This window comes from Thamnophis elegans, chromosome 4 (genome assembly GCF_009769535.1).
Source record: "Thamnophis elegans isolate rThaEle1 chromosome 4, rThaEle1.pri, whole genome shotgun sequence".
NCBI lineage: Eukaryota > Metazoa > Chordata > Lepidosauria > Squamata > Colubridae > Thamnophis > Thamnophis elegans.
In genome coordinates this window covers 79,731,053-79,750,721 of record NC_045544.1, presented here as the reverse complement: position 1 = coordinate 79,750,721, position 19,669 = coordinate 79,731,053, and positions in this window count along the sequence as shown.

The window sequence follows — 19,669 nt, the reverse complement described above, 5'->3', positions numbered from 1 at the left end:
TCTAACATTGTGCATTTAGACAAAAATAGGACAAAATTCATATAGATTTGTCAACAACTGGTGGCCATGTTAATTAACTGGAAAACCCATTTCAGTTAACTAATGGAACCATGGTCATACGTAGGACATCTGAAAGAAAGTGAAAAAAATAAGATGGCCAATGTAAGTACGCATAGTGAGAGGTGAAGACAGGGTGGAGTCCTGGTGCCTATGTATCAGACTCTGATGAGCCACCGGTGAAAAGCAGTGATAGAAAGATCTATCTTCCTTCCTTCCTTCCTTCCTTCCTCCCTCCCTCCCTCCCTCCCTCCCTCCCTCCCCCCCTTCCTTCCTTCAACTTGATATGAACAATGTTGTGAAGCAATGGGCTCACCCCTTCCTTTCAATAATGGACTTAGGAAAAATATACCCCTACATTTGCATATACTAATGTATATCTAGAGTTATAAAGTTAAAAAAATAATTTATAAAGAGAATTGGAAGCAATGAGGGTGATGACAGCAACAATTTATGCTTCTGGGGTCTCTGCTTTCAAGATTTTTATGCCAAATAACAGTCTCTGCTGCCAATTTATACATATTCCCAATAATCAGTGAAACTGTCTAATCCAGGGGTGTCAAACTCAAGGCCCATGGAGTGCTTATATCTGGCCCATGGGGCTGCCCTGGAAACAGCAAAGGACTGGCCCAAAGGGAGCTCTGTTTTTGCTGGCAGAGGGTTACAGGAAGCCATCACAACCTAAAATGGAGCTTGTGAGCCCATTTTTGCTGGCAGAGAACTTGGGCCACCCTTAGCATCCTCAACACAAGTGAAATGGAGCTGGCCATGCCCCCCCCCGGCCCCCCAAGGTCAAACATAACCCTGAGGTGGCCCTCAGTGAAATCAATTTTGACACCCCTGGTCTAATTAGAAAATTATTGCTAAGAAAAACTAGGCTGTTTATGACAAGAACTCTAGGGACAGGTCTCGCCCTTCAGAAATCATCTTTTTTTATTGTTCTTATGCTAATCCTTTGCACCAATTTCACATTCCTTTTTAATGACACAACCACAATTCATCATCAAAAACAAAAAAAAACAACTGATCAGTTGGGGAAACATTTTTTCCCCATTTCCATATTAGTAACTAATAGTTACACAAGAAGGATTTCTTATGCTACAGAAGTAGCCTCAGGTGTTCTTCTCTTAGGCAGTGAGGCCCAAAGCAAAGGACAAAACAAAAAAAAAACCTGTACATTATTCGGCAGCTAACCCTAATGGCAGGAATTTGGAATTCAACCAAAGTCATAGGCAGGAATGTAGATCCAAAGTCTGTCCTAGACTCAAACTAGTAGAAATCTAGTATTGCAGAAAGATCTTAGCATACAGAAAAGGCAACAAACCCAGAACATAACTGTTATTTCAGCACTAGGTTACTGCAAAGGGAGAGATTATATGAGAAGTGAAACTTCCAAGGGAATAAAACCAAGTCCAGTTGCCTTTTGAAAAACAACCTTTGGGGAAACCATGACCTGACTGATTGAGAATATCCATGGACATCTACCAGGGATTTGTGTCATGAGGTTAATGGCTAATCAGAACATCTTGGGGGAAAGGGTTAAAAAAAGCCAAACTAACTCTCAGCTGCAACTAACAGGATCAAAGCTCTGTCACCTTTTAACATGCAACATGATACTTTTGACACCTTCCCCATCTCCACCACAGATGACCATTTGGCTAACTAAAAGGTTGAGACTTGTTGATTTTGGCCTCTGCCCTGGTTAGACCTTATAAAACCCAGATTTTGCTGTTTTTTGTAATAATTCAGCTCTCTTCACAAAACTTTGAAGACAAGTGGGAGGAAAAAAACCTACATAAAGATAGGTAGGATGATAGCTGGTGAAGCTATATTTGTATTTATAGCTGCACTTCTCAGTTCAAACATTGTCCCATCAGCCACTATGAATGGTACACAGATACTAGCTATCCTTACTAAAGCCTATAAGTTCAGCATGTTTCTACCGATCCTCATTCTTTTTCTGCCACAGCAAGCATGCATTTAGTATGGAGGAAGCTGGATAAGTGTTTGTACAATTTCATTACAAATTACCACTTTTTCCTACACTTAAGCAAGGGGACATCTCTTTAACATTCACACGTTGTATGTGAAGGCAGAGAGCTTAAGAACAAAATGGTTCAGAGTCTATCATCAAGTTTGCCTCCCTTGAGGATTCAATTGCCTGAATATTATTTCCTGATATTGTGCTTACGCCTCTAGTTCTTTTGTTTTTTTTCTTACTTCCTTTATTGAAAGAAGGACAGGCATTTGGGGAAGCAGTTTGCTGATTTTCTCTCATTTGCAAGAGAACATCTAGCTAATGGGATTTTCATTCATGGCAAAAATAAATAAATGCTCTTTTTCTGAGACCAGCCTTATCTTTTCCTAAACCTTCTAAGCAAAATTCCTCCTAGTAAGCACTTTCAGCTTCCCTATGGCATTAAAAAAGTCCAGTTGAATCTAAAACAAGTGGCATACAAACCCAGATTACTAGTTTCTAAATTCATACTAAGTGCAATATGATATTCTCTCTAGCATTCCTATCCGCTGTATGCAAACAGCACAATCCTATGATATACATCGTTTCTCAACCTTGGGAACTTTAAAATGTCTGAATGTCAACTCCCAGAAACCCCTACCCCCATAGACTGGGTAGGGAATAGTGGGAGTTGAAGTACACACATCTTAAAGTTCCCAAGGTTGAGAAACACCAGCCATACAAAGAATACGTATTTTTTCCACAACCTGCTGCCTTCTCTGAGAATTTTTGAAAGCGTGACCTACTTTTCTACTAATATATCCGAAGAATACTAGTGGGAAAAAGATTACTACAGTAGAACCTCTGGTCATGAAGGCTTCTGACCATGACCAAATCGGGTTCCAACCAAAAAATTCACAATTTTTTTTCACGGCCGATTTCCTCTTCTCTGCCATTTTTTTTTGTTAGTGCCAAATTTCCAAAATTAGGTTTGGGTCATGACAAATCGGTTTGTGACCAAAGTTATGGAATAAATTATAGTCATGACTAGAGGTTCTACTATATTAACTAATCACATATAAAGCTATATTTATAACTGCACTTCTCAATTCAAACCTTGTCCCATCAGCCACTGTGAAAGACACATAGATAATGCCATAGATTAAACAATCTAGATTATCTCTTCAGTGAAGAATGACTTCAACATCTGGGGCTGTCTGTCTTAACAAGAACTGGATAATGGAAGACCTATCATGAGATGCATGAATGTCGAAGAAAGCAATATGGAGCACAGTGTGTTTTAATCACTTCTTTATACAAATGTTGATATTGCATGCATGTTGAAAAGGGTGGTATTTACATCACAATACTCTCTTAATCTCACCCATTTTGTCTCCCTCTTCCCATTGGACCTGACAATTGTTAATACTCTCATGTAGAGCATGAAAATACAGTTGGAGAGCTTTTTTCTTACATTTCTTGTTCTATTGGAATTTTGAGTTATCCTTTGAAGCTAAATGTGGGAAGATTTTGGAGCAATAAAAGGAAGTACATATTTGCACAATATGCAATTAAGCTCTGAAATATTCTACCAACAGCCAAAGTTAAACCAATTCAGATAGTTTAAAATATACAAATAAATAGAGAATTATCAATCGCATCTAATCCTCATGACAGTATATTATTTCCAAATTCAAAGGCAGAAATATCTTTCAGTTACAACCTTCAAGAAATAAGAATAGAAGAATATTGACCTTGTGTCTTACTTATGAGTTCCCTGGATATACATGGTATGACAGTGAATGTTGAATTAGATGAGTCTTTGGTTTCAGGTTTCTTCTGTACCTGTTATCAAGTCTATTGAATGCTCATGGCCTGGCTACACTCATTCTTAATTGCATATAGATAACTACAATGTAGTTAATATATATCATATATGTTGTCATCTCTATTAACGCTGGTGTTGTTTGGGCTCCAGGTGATTCTGGACAGTCATATAATATGCACGTTAAATAAATTGACAGATACTTAGCTTTAATGATAGCCTCAAGGTTTTGTTCTTGTAAGGTGTTCTTGAAAACCATCTGGAAACTGCAGCTAACCCAGGTGGTAAACAACATTCCTTTGAGAATCTGTGTTGAAAGACTTTCTCTGATTGCTAATTGCTTTTTGAGCCCAGTACAAGACACACATTATAAGCTTTACATGACTTAAGGCCAAGTTACATCTACTGAAGTCTGCCTTGCACTGTTAAATCATCAGAAAGACAACTGTAGCAGGTTCTTCTGTGCTATGACTATGTTGACATCAGTGATTAACTATGTTTTGCCCATGTTTATTGAACAAATCAGGTTATTGAAATAATTTGATAGTGATAAAAACATACTTTCCCCCCAAACGTTTTGAAGTTTTCATATGTTAATGTTCAGTTTTTCTATTTTGAATGTTTTAGAGTGCCTTGTTCCTCATTATGGTTTTAAATGATATTTCTTCATGGCACCTGAAGGGACTGGTGATTACAGAAAGAAACATGTAGAATGTTTACGATAATAAATTTAGAATTATCTTCTTTTGAGGCCATTACAAATAATCATATGGTTAAGAATTTTCTAGCATGATGATCTATAGATTGCACAGATTCATAGAATGTAAGGGTTGGATGGAATCTTCAAGATGATTGGATCCAATCTTCTGCCAAGTGCAGAAATCAGCTATTATAGTGTCCTTGATAGATGGCCTTTCAGCCTCTTTGCTGGATTGCAATGCCTAATTGCACTGCACTTATTTAAAAGAGGGTCTCCTTTAAATAAGTGCAATCTGCAATAAAGTATTTACAAACTATAATTAAAAATCCACCTAGTGCTGCTATCAGTGAAATTTCAAATTAAATGCATTACTGCTTCCATGCCTACTTAATCCACTGCTGGGGCAAAATTTTCCTGCCCTGTGGAAAAGATGGCCAAATCCTGGAAGAATATGATATCAAAGTAAATTGTAGAAACAGGTTACTTGATTCAGAGGATCATGCTGTCTTTTAAGACATCATTTCCTGTACATCTCACTCAGAAGACATATTATAATTTGTGTGTATAACAATCCAACTAATAAATAAAAATTTCATTTGGCCATTCTGATTACTACAATTTAGCATGCTCAAAAGCTGTCCTGAAGCATTTTTTTCTGTATACACAAATAAGGTTTGTTCTGTGTGAAGCCCTGCTCATCCGTTTTATTATTTGATACCACTTCCAATAATGCAACTATGACCCATGGCAGCCAAATATTCTAGGTATTAATTAGAGTGAATTGGAGTTCAACTCATGCTCTGCCTTTAAACAAATTTCTAGGTTCTATAATATCTCAAGGCTTAAAATGGACACCTAACATAAAAAATGTCATCAAAAAAGTACAACAAAGAATGTTCTTCCTGCACCATCTCAGAAAGCTCAGACTGCCCAAGGAGCTGATGATACAGTTCTACAAAGGAATTATTGGGTCTGTCATTTGCACCTATATAAGTGTATGATTTAGCACTGCAACCAAGCAAGACATTCACAGATTTCAACACATAGTTAGAACTGCAGAAAAGACAATTGCTACCAGCTGGCCTTCCATTGAGGACCTGTATCCTGCATGAACCAGAAAGAGGGCTGGGAAAATATCTACATATCCCTCACATCGTGGACATAAACCATTTCAACCTCTTCCCTCAAGACGACACTGTAGAGCATTACAAACCAAAACAACTAGACACAAAGACAGTTCCCCCCTCCCCATGCCATCACTGTGCTAAACAACTAATTCCCACAACATGGTCAAGCTACTTAGTAGGACTATTAGGAACATAATTCCAACGGTTGGGTTGGCAATATATAAATCATATAACAATGTTGTATCTGTTTCTTTAAATCATACTGTAAAATGTGATTGGTTGCTGTTTTCCACAATTGGCCATAAGAGGGAGCCAGAATGACTGTTAGCTCTCTCTCTGTTTGTTAGATGCTGGGCTGATCTGATCTGAGTGCCGGGAGCTATTGTAAGTTTTGCAACTGTTAGCAAACTTTGTGTACCGGACTGATTATATGTTATTGGACTATGTTATTTGGATTATCCCTTAACTGAAAGACATTAATGACTGACTGAATTATCCGTGTATGACTTGGACTGTTTGATGGACTCTGATACCTCTATTTCCACAAAAGTAAAAGCCTATTTAAACTGCAGTGTCTCTGTATGTTGGTTTGTGTGTTCTCCAACACAACTCTCACAACGCTTCGCTGAACATACTCGCTCTCCCAACTGGGAGCTTACCTAACAAGGACTGTATTACTATTATCCTTTTTTTTTTTAATAAATGTTTTTTAATTTTAGTTTAAAACAGGTACACATCTTTCTTTACATCTGTAGAAAATGTATCAATCAATTACAGATAAGTTTTAGTACATCTCCTCCACAGTCAACCAATATAACTCATATTAACTAAAACATTATTATATATCCATTTTCATTTAACTGTAATTATTATTTAGAAATATTGATGAAAGAAATAATCTTGAACAATCCCTGCCCACACCAGGAGGAAAAAATCAAAAAAAAAAAAAAAAAGAAAGGACAGATAAAAAATAAAAATTAAAATAAAAAAATAAAAATAAAAATAATACAAAAAAAGACAAAAACGACAAGAGACAAGGCAGGAAAACAAAACAAAACACAGGTGTCTATCATGAGAAAAAAAAGTATATCAACTGGTTACAACATGCTTTGGTGCTTCTCTTCCATTAACTCATATTAATTCAAATAACTTAACTCGAATATTTACCATATCAACATCATTATACCTCCAGTTTTAATTACCTATGGTTATTTAAACATCCTTCATCCTTAGCTATGCATTACATAATTAATCCATAACACATGCTGACAATTCATTTACTTATTTGTAAAATCCTCTATTATCATCAAATCCTCATATCCTATTTTAGCTGGACATCCATAATATTTAATTATATCATATATCATAACATTTTCCCAGTGTTGATTAACATTTGATTGTATGTATTTTATTTAGTTTTTTAATAGTGATAATTATTGTAGTTAATACTCTTTATGTATAATCTTCCAATTGTTAGTTGTCATATCAACTCCACATTATATACATTACTATCAATATCAATTATTATTCAACTATATCTGTTACAAAAAAAAGCAATTAGGTTTAACTAGTTTTCAATTGTATTCTTCAATCTATCAGCCAGTTCCAAATTATATATATTACTATCCATATCAGTCATTATTCAGCTATATCTATTACACATTAAGGTAATCAGATTTAGCTAGATTTTAAATTACGTTCTTCCATCTATCAGCCAGTGTCTCTCCAATAGCAAGATCTTCTCCAGCCAATTGCCACGCATTGGATAAATTTACCAAATGTTTTCATAAGCAAATCCAGACAAAGATATTTTGGCACCTTTGGACTCTGAATGTCAGTGATGAAATAATAATGTTGTCCTAGGCTAGCAAAATTTTCCAAATTAACTTTAATTCTCAAGGGTGGATTTTCCATTCCTCCTGCACTCTGTCTTTTTAAATGAGTCTTCTTTATAGCTTCCCCCCTCCTTTCTTCCTCTGAGATAGACCAGACACCATTTCTCACATTTTCCGTTTGTATTTCAGGAGCATTTAAACATTCAACAATCTCAGTTTTTGCTTCATATTTTAAAATCAGATGATCCAATTTTCTTTCCAGTCTTTGATAAGAATCAAAGAGTCCTCTACATGCGGAAAAAAGTATCTGAAATGAAATCTTAGAGGTATTTTGGGACGCCATGATGTATGTCGCAGTTAAAAATTGCAAACTCTTTTTTTTTTTCCACAGACTTCTTAGTTTCTTACAGGCTGTGCAATCTTGTCTGATCGTAAACAAAGCGAAGTAATAAAGTAATAAAAGTGTTGAATCGTGACGGACTAATTAGTAGAAAATAAATTTTACGATCCACTTAGGGAGATTCAGAGGGGGGAGGATGTCGAGGAGTTTCTTGAAGCATTTAAGAAGTAAAGTAACCACCAGCCATAAATCCATTAAAAAAAGCCAATTCGCCGCTAAATTTTCCTGTTCTTTGGTTTCAGTTATCTTAAGTTTTTAACGCGAACAGTCTCTCTTGGATAATAAAATCAGCTTACCAGATGACATCACTTCTACCATTCTTAGGGGCAACCTGCAGTTTCAGTTAGCACGCAGCTAATCCAAAAAGGAATTGGCACGAGGAGTTAATACCCCCCCCCAGAGACTTGCGGGTGTCTCTGAGGTCCTGGGTCTCTCCTCACCTTCACTGTCGTCTACGGGACAGCTAGAGTTCAAAGAACCCATCCAAAAATCCTTTGGTATAGAGGAATTTCAGGAGTAGCCTGAAACTCCATCTTCTCACTGCTAAGCCCCGCCTTCTTCCCATTCCACTATTATCCTTCTTATGTTTCCTATTACCTATTTCCTTATCTTCTTATGACTATAACTTAGTTGCTTGTATCTTATGATTTATATTGATGGTTTTGTTTAGTATCCTATTATGATTTATATTGATTGCTTATATAGTGTTCGATGACTACCACTGAGTATTGTCTCTTATGATTTATGATGAATGTATTTTATGATTATGATCATGATTTATCACTTGTTGCTTGCATGTACAGTGAGAGCTTATGCACCAGAGACAAATTCATTGTGTCCAATCACACTTGGCCAATAAAGAATTCTATTTTGGTCCCTCTTTATGTGCATTTTACTAAACAAGTATGTCTTACATCAAGCATATATTAGTTTCCATAATTAAATGTGTCACTGAAAGATGCTATACCATTTGATGCTATACCATTTGAATGAACAACTCCTTGGAAGTGATTTATGTATTACCAAAGTTAAGACAAGGTAGCTGGTTTTGGGAGATCTAATCCGAATTTGTGATTTGTGGCTCTCACCCTTTGCCTTGCTTCAATGCCCTGGCTGTTCCTGGGGCAGATATTTCAAATGAACATCTAGTTTATAAAACTGAACTTTAGGACAGAACGGGAAGCAAAATATCACCAGAATCTCCAGCAACAGTAAACATTCCACTGGCCTGTTTTCCACTGAAGTTAACTGTGCCTTAAGAGTGGGATGCCTTATATTTGTTCCACAGTGCTTGCTTCTTTGAAGAAGCTGTCAGTGTTTGTAGTGTTTATGGTAAGGCTAAAATATGGACAGTTCAGAAAGCCTTGATGACATAACTCTAAAGGAATGCATGGAAAATTGTTTAAATATTGCATGTACATTTGAACTGCTTAGGCTTAGAACAGTGTAACTCCCTTTCTCTGCATGTTTGGGCCAAGATCAATGGATGACTGAGAGACAAGACCTTTGCAATGCCTTTACTCTAAGACTGCCCATATTTGTCATCCAGATGCTAACAGAAAAGAAGTCCTGGGACTGCATCAATTTGCATCTTATCTCCCTTAAGTTTCTCTTAAGACTCAGCAATTAAAAAAATAATTTATATATACTGCAAGATTGTCTAATGCACAGCAGTGTAATGAATTAAAATTGATAGTAAACTATTCAGATTCTGTATGTATTGGAGCAATCAAAGCAATTCGTTCTAACTCCATTTGTCGCTTGAAATCATGAGTTTTTAAAGATAAATGCATATACAAAAGGGAAGGTATAAATTAAATTATGAATGAAAGGGTTAGATGAATGTCAGAAAATATGAATCAGTGTTACTCATATTTGCTTTAAATTGGATACCAGATGGCCAAGATTATTTGGGATTCCTTTGAGCAGTGAGCTGAAATAAATAGGATGGAAATTAACAAGGAGAAATCTATAAAAAATGAACAGCACAAGTATAGAATGGTAAAAACCTGATTTAACAGTAATGCATATGAAAAGAATTTGGTGTCTCTGTCAAGCCCAAGTTAAACCTGAGCAAATAGTGGGTGCAGCTACTATCTTGGAATCTATTAAGAGGAGCAGTTCGTAAGAAATAATAATTTCTACTGCACTATGTCCTGGTCACACTATACTTAGAATATTGGGTCCACTTCTGGACATTGTAGGTAAGAATAGGCAAACTAAAATGAGTTCAGAGGATGATTACCAAGATAAGAAAGCAAGCCGTATGATGAATGATTAAAGGATTGAGGATACCCTACAGGAGTGTAAGAGTAGAGATGACAGTAGTCATCAAATGTTTGAAGGGCTGTCTCACTAAAGAGGGAATGGACTTACTCTCTTACTGGAACCAATGGGTTAAAAAGTAGAAGGCCATAGATTTGAGATAGATGTCAAGAGGAACCTCCTGTCCTTAAAAGAAATCATCCAATGGAACACTCTACTACACTAGATAAGCAGAAGAAAGAATGATATAATAATCAGATTCTGACTACATACATTTTTTTAAAAATCTCTGATCAGATGATAAACTTGAAATTTGTAAAAATGAGCTTAATGCATTTGCACCATATTTCCAGGCAGCCTGGTACCCATAATATAGCCCTGTGGGGGACATAGTCATCTTTTTATTAAAAAAATAACAAATATTCCTAGGATCAAATATATCAGACTGAACCTTTCTAAAGATATAACATATGGATATAAATGCCAAGCATGACAAAGGATATTCTCCTTGGCTTAATGACAATAAATAGAAATGCTTACATTTATGGGTTTTTAAGCCTTGTTTGGTTTAATATGTTTTCAAAAACTATCATAGGTATCCTATGCACCCACTGAGTAGAATGCCTATGATATATCTTTAGTAAAACCTTGTCATACTTTAAGAAACCAATAGGGAAAAAGGAGCCAACGTTGCAATGTCACGTGTGGTCTCGATACTCTGAGACCGCCGTTGATACTTTTGCTGCTGGACAGTCCATTGAGAACTAAACCATCCCACAGAGATGGTGATCAGGAAGACGAAGCCCTGCTGGTCTCAGGGACATCGCAGAGTCCCTGATCGTCCCAAGGGAAGCGCTTCAAGCCAGCAGTAAACAGGCAGCCCCCAGGCTGATGAAGTCGGAATGGCTCCGGAAGGAAAGAAATGAAAAGAGAAAGTGAGTCCATCTGGTGAGGTATTTTTTTTATTTTGCGAAAGACTGCCCAAAGAAATTTTTCTTTAAAGCCAAATTAGATCCCTAAGCAAAAGAATTGAGTGGCAAAATTAACTCATATTGGATTGCTTTGGAAAGCTTTTTTTTCTTTGTAACTATACTTGGTGCATTGAAGTGCTCGCAATGTTTCTCATTTCTCCTCTTAAAGTGAATGGATTGATTTTTTTTCTTCTGCTTTTTGTTGCTTTATTTTTTGACTTTTGGATTAAAACCTTCCTTTTTATTTTAACAATGCTTTCTATTACTTGCTATTAAATTTCATTAAAAGAAATCTAAAGAACTTTGTTTCCTATAAGCCAGAGATAAATATTAGAAAGTGAAAAGTAGCAACCCTGCCACTCGGAGGTCAGAGGCTGGAGTTTTTGAAACAATGTATCTCTTCTCTTTCTTTCTTTGATTTCACTGACTTTGTAGCTGAAGGGTTTGCTACTTGTTTAAAGAAACTGATAAAGAGCCAAGGGCATCAATTGTTTTCACAGGTGCTTTTGAGAACTATTTTGGCAGGGGAAAGAAAGGGGGGGGGACAGAACCCTTTTCCTTTGAAGAGCATAAAAGAACTTGTGTTCAAGTCAACCTAAAATAAAAAATAAGAGAGGCCTGGAAGGCTAGAGTGGCAGTGGCTATTAATTTTTTTTCTTTCTTCTTTTTTGGAAACATGGATCAATATTCAGATGAGGAAATCTTAAAATTTCAAAATATCTTGGCTGGAATTCAAAATCTATTGGAAGGATATGGGAGAATTGAAAAGAAAGACTAGTCTTCCTCACAGCAAAAGATGATGGGGTTGGAGCCCCAAAAATTAAAGGGGAGAATGAAGATATAGAAGATAAAGATAAGACAATAGATAAATTTATTAATGGAGCAAATGTGGGTGAAAGTGGAAAGAAGGGAATATGGAAAAGGGAATTTGACGAATTGCAGCTCTACCCCAAGTTCCAAGATACAGAAGAAGAAAAATGGTAATGATGATGGACTTAAGAGGAGAAATTTTTTCAGAAGCAAGATTGACAACCAAAGACAAGCTAATTTTAGTAGCAGCTGGAGGACAACGAGATTACCTGAGAGATCCTTCAAGCAACAAAGTGCAGAGAGAAGTCTATAAAAACCTTATAAAGGAGATAAAAAGAAGTCTGACACCACAATTGGCAAGAGAGATAAGACTGTTTTGTTACTGGAAAGATACAGGTTGACAATGAAAGTTGATAATAAAAAAATAGTTGATTTTGGTGATCAATAAGTAGGAATTTAGTAACTTTTAGATTGTTTTAGATTGTTATTAAATGTTTATTCATTAACAAATAATTAACTATAACAATAATGAAATGATAATGGATACAGCTTAATGATATATACATGTACTGGCCAGTGACGTGCGGTGAAGTTTATGGCTGGTGAGGCAAAAAGAAAGAAAGTGGCTTTTGCCCGCCACACAGCTATGTCCAAAATAGAGGCGACCCGCAGCTATGTCCGACCCAGCTGCGGGACGTGGGACACCTCTATGTCAGACAGAAGCGGTGGGGTGCTTTTTTCGGCTTTTGCCCTGCGGGGCGGGCAAAAGCCGAAAGAAAGCGCCCCGCTGCTTCTGTCCGACATAGAGGCATCCCATGTCAGACAGAAGCGGCGGGGCGCTTTCTCTCGGCTTTTGCCCGTCCCACAGGGCAAACACTTCCACCTTGCAGGCACCGGAGCCTCATCTACATAAGGAATTTTTCACTTTTTAACCCTTGCTTAACTCTGCTCAAGTGATCATAAAGATAGACTAAATGAGGCACGTGGTTCTCTCGCCTCCTCCTGCAGAGGACACTTTTTTAGAGGCTATTTTGAACAGTTAAGTACTAAGCAGTCATCCACTGTGACTCTGGCAGCAACTACCTTAGCCTTTTTCCTTTTAATTTTTTTTTCTTTTCATGATGACAGTGGTGAGGCCCTGCCTCCCCTGACTGCACATCACTGGTACTGGCAAACTAGTAAAAGAAAATTTGATATAAATTCAAATTGTAACTTGGGAAAAAGACCTATAAATCTTATTAACAAATTTTTATTTAGATCTTGTCATAAAGGTGTAAGTTTTTTTTTTGGGGGGGGGTCTGAGAAGAGGAGATGGGATATAAATAGTAAATGATTTTTAGCCAATTATAATAACAACAAGGAAATGTCAATGGACATTGTTTAATAAATATACATGCTATAGCATTGGCAAAAGTAACTTGAATATAAACTCTAAACAGTGAGTTGGGGGGGAGGGGGGAAAGGTTTAGAAACTTTATTAATTGACTTTTACTTAAAAGATGTCATAAAAGTGTAATGTTATTGGAGGATTTTTTGAAATAGCTAATGAATGCCATTATGTGGTTGTGTCTTTAAGTATGAAAGATTTGAGGTAAAAGCATGTTCAAATAATTGTAGTCAAATGAGAATTGTGGTACATTGATAGTAAGATATACAAAGATTTTTGATTTAAAGTGTATAATCTAATATGAACTATAAGTAATGACTGTGGAAGAAATGTACGAAAGTTATCTGTAACCAATCGACACACTTTCTACAAGATGTAATGAAGGATGATTCTTTTTTGTGTTTTTGTTTAATAAAAAAAAACTTTTCAAAAAAAAGAAGAAACCAATAGGCTTACGTATATAATAATTAATAAAGCCCTATATAGCTGGTTCTCAAATATCTTCAAGACTGCCTTTCAAATGGAACAGCTCTTCCCAGAAAGGGAAGCTTAAGCTTCCCCAAACCTCAGGAAATAGAGGTCCTTCCAACTTCAAGGAGACACCCCCACCCCGAAAATCCTTACTTTGTCCAGCTCTATGACATGGTGGATAACTTTGCGTCATTGCCAACCGGACACTATCTTCCAAAGATGACATGTGATTCTTGGCCATGAAAGGACTGCCACTCTTGTAGTAATTAGATTAATTCTTGCAGCACAGGTATCCCTACATATGAAAAAATTGTGTGTGAACAGGTATCAGAAGAGATAGTTTAGCTCCCATTTTGCAGGCATCCATCATTAGTGGGGGAAATATGCTGTAACTGCCACATCTGTCCTCCTCTAGTGACAAATCTTGGGGAAAAATAATATGAGTTGAAAGAGAAAGCAAATAATTAATCAGTTCCTCCAATGTTCTTCCTTAATGCTAATTCGCAGCCTGCCCAAAAAGGCTTTGGATGAAAAGAAAACTACCAAAGAGAAAAAAATCACCAATTGCCACATGATATGTAGTTTGAACCTCAGACATAACATAGCACAGCAATCAGTTTTTAAAGTTCAGCTCCTGACCAGGTAATTGAGTGCCAACATGTCACCTTCAAGGTTACACAGTCTCTGCATTGCTCTCTGTTTATTTTTATTGTGAAAGTTCAGTTGGTGCAGCAATAACTCTTTGCTCCTTGGCCTTGTCCTGGAAAAGTTTCCATGACTGAGCTGAAAGATAACACCAAACAGACAGGCATGTTCTAAATAGCTTTCCGAAACCCACTTTTGGAGATGGATGAAAAAGGGGAGATTGCACAGAAGCTTCCCATAAGTCTTCATATAGCCTTAAATGTTTAAAAGCCTAGTGTAGACAGAGAGAAGTTTGGGGTGGGGGTGGAGGGGTGTTAAGAGAAACAAATAATTATGATGCAAGATATGGAAGGGCCTCTGATACAAAAAACAGACATTATGTTCCAACCTTTTTTCTAAGGATAGAACAGTTCTATGGTTTTTAATTGCCTGTTCAAGATCAGCTCCTACCTCCCTTTAACTCTAATTTCTCTTCCACTGCAGACTTGTGTGAATTAAGAAGAGAATCCTGCAAATACTTGAATAATGCAGAATGTGATTTAGTTATCACCAGGCTGATTATCACTTTCAATGAGTCAGTTTGTTGTTAAATAATACCTTGGATAAGGTGCCTTCTCCATCGTCCTGCACAAATCTTATTTATGGCAATAGGGGGAAAGTCACAAGAGCGATGAACTGTGCACCATTCAGCACAGTGAGGTTTAGACAGGAAAATTTCCTGGGGTATTTGGGGGAATGTTTTGCTAGATTTTATCTAAATCTACTTTGGTCTAAAGATTTAAAACTGTTTAACTGACTAAATGTCATATTAAAACTAGAAACCGCAGGTTCCTCTTTTGCTGGACTGTTCTTTTCCTGTGTAAGTGGAAGGAAGAAATATTCATAAACTTTTGATACAGATGACTTTTAAGAATCTTCAAGAATTGTTCTTATCTTACAGTGTAACATGTAATTTCCAGGGACTTTTGAAAAGACAGCCACACAGTTGGCCACATTGTTGTGCTATATGAGTATTCCCTACTGCTTCGGCTGTAACCAAGCAAGGCAAGAGGAAAAAATAATAATAAAGGCGGATGATAAGCAATTCTACTGTCAGCCACCTCTTCTTTAAAAGCCAAATAATACTAATGCAAAACCATTACAATTCAACCATCCTGACGATTATAAACCAATCTGCAATGTTATGAATATTGTAAGATCAAGTATCCTACAAACCCAATATTTGAAGTAAAACAACAAAGATTAATGTAGTTAAGTTTCCACTGTTTGCACACTATAGGTCACTTCCTAGGCTATACTGCCTCAGGAGATAGTTAATCTTGGCTACTCTCAGAAGCTATCGTTAAGTAAGATTGGTCCTGGATAGCTTTTGAATGGAAGGCTATCAAGGAATTTCAAAGATGTGTGGCAGATTGGGGAAAGATACAGTAATTCTTGCTGAGCAATTCAGTGATCGTTCAAAGTTATGACTGTATTGAACGAGGAGACATATAGTTTTGGCTGTTGCAGCATCCCCACTGTCATGTGATTGTTATTTACAACCTTCACTGCCAGCTTCCAACAAGCCAAGTCAACGAAGAAGCTGGAAGGAGGTTGCAAATGATAATCACATGATATTGTGCCCAACAACCATGCGGGAGTTGCTTAATGATAGCAACTGGAATTACTGTAACTACCATCATAAATCAGTGCAATCATATGAAGTTGCACTTTTTGACTGCATCACTAAGCAATGAAGTTACCAGTTCCAATTACTATTGTTCAGCAAAGACTACCTCTAATGGCAAGCCCCTTTCCAAGAAAGAGCATTTTTTATCCATTGCATAATTACATGTGCATTTATTTCACAGTTTTAGCCCTTTATTTGATTATTTATGGTGTCTTTGTTTGCAATGGAATAAGTGACCAAGTCAATAGCTTGCATTCTATTTCTTTTTTAAGAAAACACAGCTGGCAAATTGACAAAGTTTCCATTCCTTGTTTATACAGACAATTTTTTTTCCTTACAAGATTATTTATTTAATAGCTTGGAACATTTCATAAGACATATCACAGTTTATTCAAACTAAAGCCTGGGACACAAGTTATTATTGAAATATTGTATCACAGGCATTTAAGAGCTGGTCCCAAGTAATTTTTGCCCTCTCATAATCTCATTATATGATGATATCATGGGAGCAGAACATTGCCTGGATTCTTCACAAGCTAAGAGCAAAACCATTTCAATAGTTAATTATTCCTGATGTGAGAAGCAACACTATTCCAGTGTGTTCTTCCCCCTCTCTTACTGAATTTCTCATTCCGCATTTCCACATCTTACCATGAAAGGTACTGCATATTACTTTGATACACTGAATATATGTATTTTGAGGGCATATTGCAGCCTTCCCAACCTGAAAAAGGCTATAATTGCTTGAATTTTCATAGACGTAAATTATCAGATTCAAATTATCTTACTTCAGATATATTGTACAAAGACCCAGCTCTCTAAAGAAGTTTTTAATGCTGGAAAAGATGGAAAGAGAAGATAATGACATCCAGCAGCAAAGTGGATGGAGTCAGAGAGGCAATGAATGCAGAGATGCTCCTGGAGAATATGATCATTAATAATTAAGGCTACTTTGATGGCACATAATTAATCAATCAAATCCAACATGCGTACATTAGGTGGGTGTAGGCTGAGGAATGATTATTTATTGCTTTATGTGATCAAATGATTATAGGTAGTCCGCAACTTATGACCGGGCGCTTAGTAACTATTCAAAGTTATGCTGGAAACCCCCCCACACCCTCCCAAAGGTATTTATGACCCCATTCTGAAGTTCTAATGCTGCAATCCCTCTGCTGCAATCACGTGACCACATTTCAGTGACTTGCCAACCAACCCGCATTTACAGCCATTTGCAGCATCCCATGGTCATGATTGTGATTCATAACAGTTTTTGCTGAAAACCAGTATTTACTTCCTGTTTTCAGAAAAAAACATCCTGTAGGGAATCCTGGGTTCATTTAATGATCACTGAATCCCTTAATAATCACGATTTGCTTAATTACCACCTTTAAAAATAGATAATGAAATCAGGTCAGTCATGTACTGACCTGCTTTATGACTGACTTACAATCATAATAGAAAGGCTCCATTACAGTTGTAACTCGATGACTACCTGTATCTTTCTGTATGGCATCCTCAGGAGAAAAACAAAGAGTAAACAAGGCGAAAGCCTGTCCCAGAGTGATTACAATCTAAATCTTACCAGATGGGTAACAAGTAGCAACATACATTACAGCAAAGCAAGGGGAAAAATTCCGAGAAAGCACACATTAAAAGGCTGTTATGGAAATTGCTCAATATTTTTGCCATTGCTATGCAAAATAACAGCTGGTAGCATTCAACCCAATGCCTACATTGTTATTTCTTTCATGGAAAGTTTCTTCTTTAGATGTATTGGAAGCAGAAAATGTGTGCTGGTACATGAGGTAGGAAAAATGTATGGTGACTCAATGAGTTAAGTTTCATTGAAATCAAAAGTCACAATCAGCATAAACAATATCAGAATAATTGCAGGGTAGAAGTGAGTGGAGGTGGAATTTCATTTTCTGAAATATACACAATCTGTGTGTTGTTTGCTTAAGTAAGATCAGTGCATACAAGGCTATTAATTTCTATTTAAACAAATTATTGAATTCAAACTCTAATTGTTAGGTTTTGAGTATTTCTTGCATATTGTTCTCTGTTAAAGCCTCTTATACATCTATCCTGGAAGTACTGGTATATCAATGTAATAATAATAATGGAAATATAATTGTAATCCAGTCACATCTTATGTACTCAGCTATGTATCTAACTATCAAGGACTGGACTTGCTCAATTGCCATCAAAATAGTGGATTGGAAAATTGCTACCCAGCTAAAGGCTTCTAGATAATGAGTAGATCCATTTTCCATAGGGAGAATTAAGCTTCTCCTGGACTCATGTGAATCATAATCAGTGATAAAAGATAAGAAAAACATTCTGCCCAAGTCCAAGTATTAACAACTTTTAGAATCATTTTAACATCAAGGTTAATTTTGATGTCTTATGGATTTGTTTATAGATAAGGAATGGGTTATGGGAAGAAGAGATATATTTGTGTAACCTTATAGGGAGTCAAAAGCTATCAAACTTGTTTATATTTCTTGTGATGAAGATTGGTAGTTTCTTCTTTTTGTATTTTTTTCTTTATTTCACTCTTTTTTTCTTATTTTACTTTTCTATCTTTTTTCCTTTCTTTTCATTTTCCATTCACTCTCTGAAATTAATTTATATTAGTTTATATTACTGTAATTAAAATATTCAATAAAAGAGAGATAGATGGATAGATAGAGATAGGCAGACAGACAGACAGATGAGAATGTCAGTGTTATATTAGAACCATAATGGTATAATATGGTAAAAATTTATATTGATAAGATTTTTTTGTCTATAAATTTCAACAAACATGCTTACATGTATTCTCCAAATTGTCCAACTACCTTGAGACATCCCCTTCAGATTCCCACACAATTAGACTTCAGGAAGCATCAGCTCTCAAACTCTTCATCTGAAGACATTTGGCATAGGAGCCAAATGTTTCCAGCTGTCGTCTTCCATTTTTTCCCACAGCATCTTGGCTGTGATCTGTTCATGATTGCTATTCTGCAATAGCCTGAGATATTAGCATAATCATTGTTTATGCTGGATGGAGAAATATTCTTCAAGCCTTACTTCATTAACTTTTTTTTCTTTTAAAGAAAAACTTGTTAACCTGTTTATCTTCAAAGAATGGAAACTTTTTCCATGTGAAACAGTTTGGGGAGAATGCTTTTTTTTTTTTTAAGACAGTCTTGATACTTAAAGCAAACCAAATACCAGAAGTCAAACTGAGTTGAAAACTGGGAAATGTCATTCAGACTTCAGTTGCTTTGCAGAGCTAAGAAACTGTTTATAAAGAAAGTTAATCTTTAGATTGCTTGATTTAAAGCTTTTACTTTCGGCTTTCTAATTTATATTACCTAAATATTTAATTTTCCAGTAATTAAAGAGAGTTATGAGGAGCACTGTGACATAAGAACTTCCCATAAGTGAATTCAAAACAGCCATAAATGCATAAGAATGAGCACTTGTGATGCAACTATGCTTTGGTAAGCCTACAGTCCATTTTTTTTTAAAAAGACATTTTTAATGATATTAGTATTAGTAA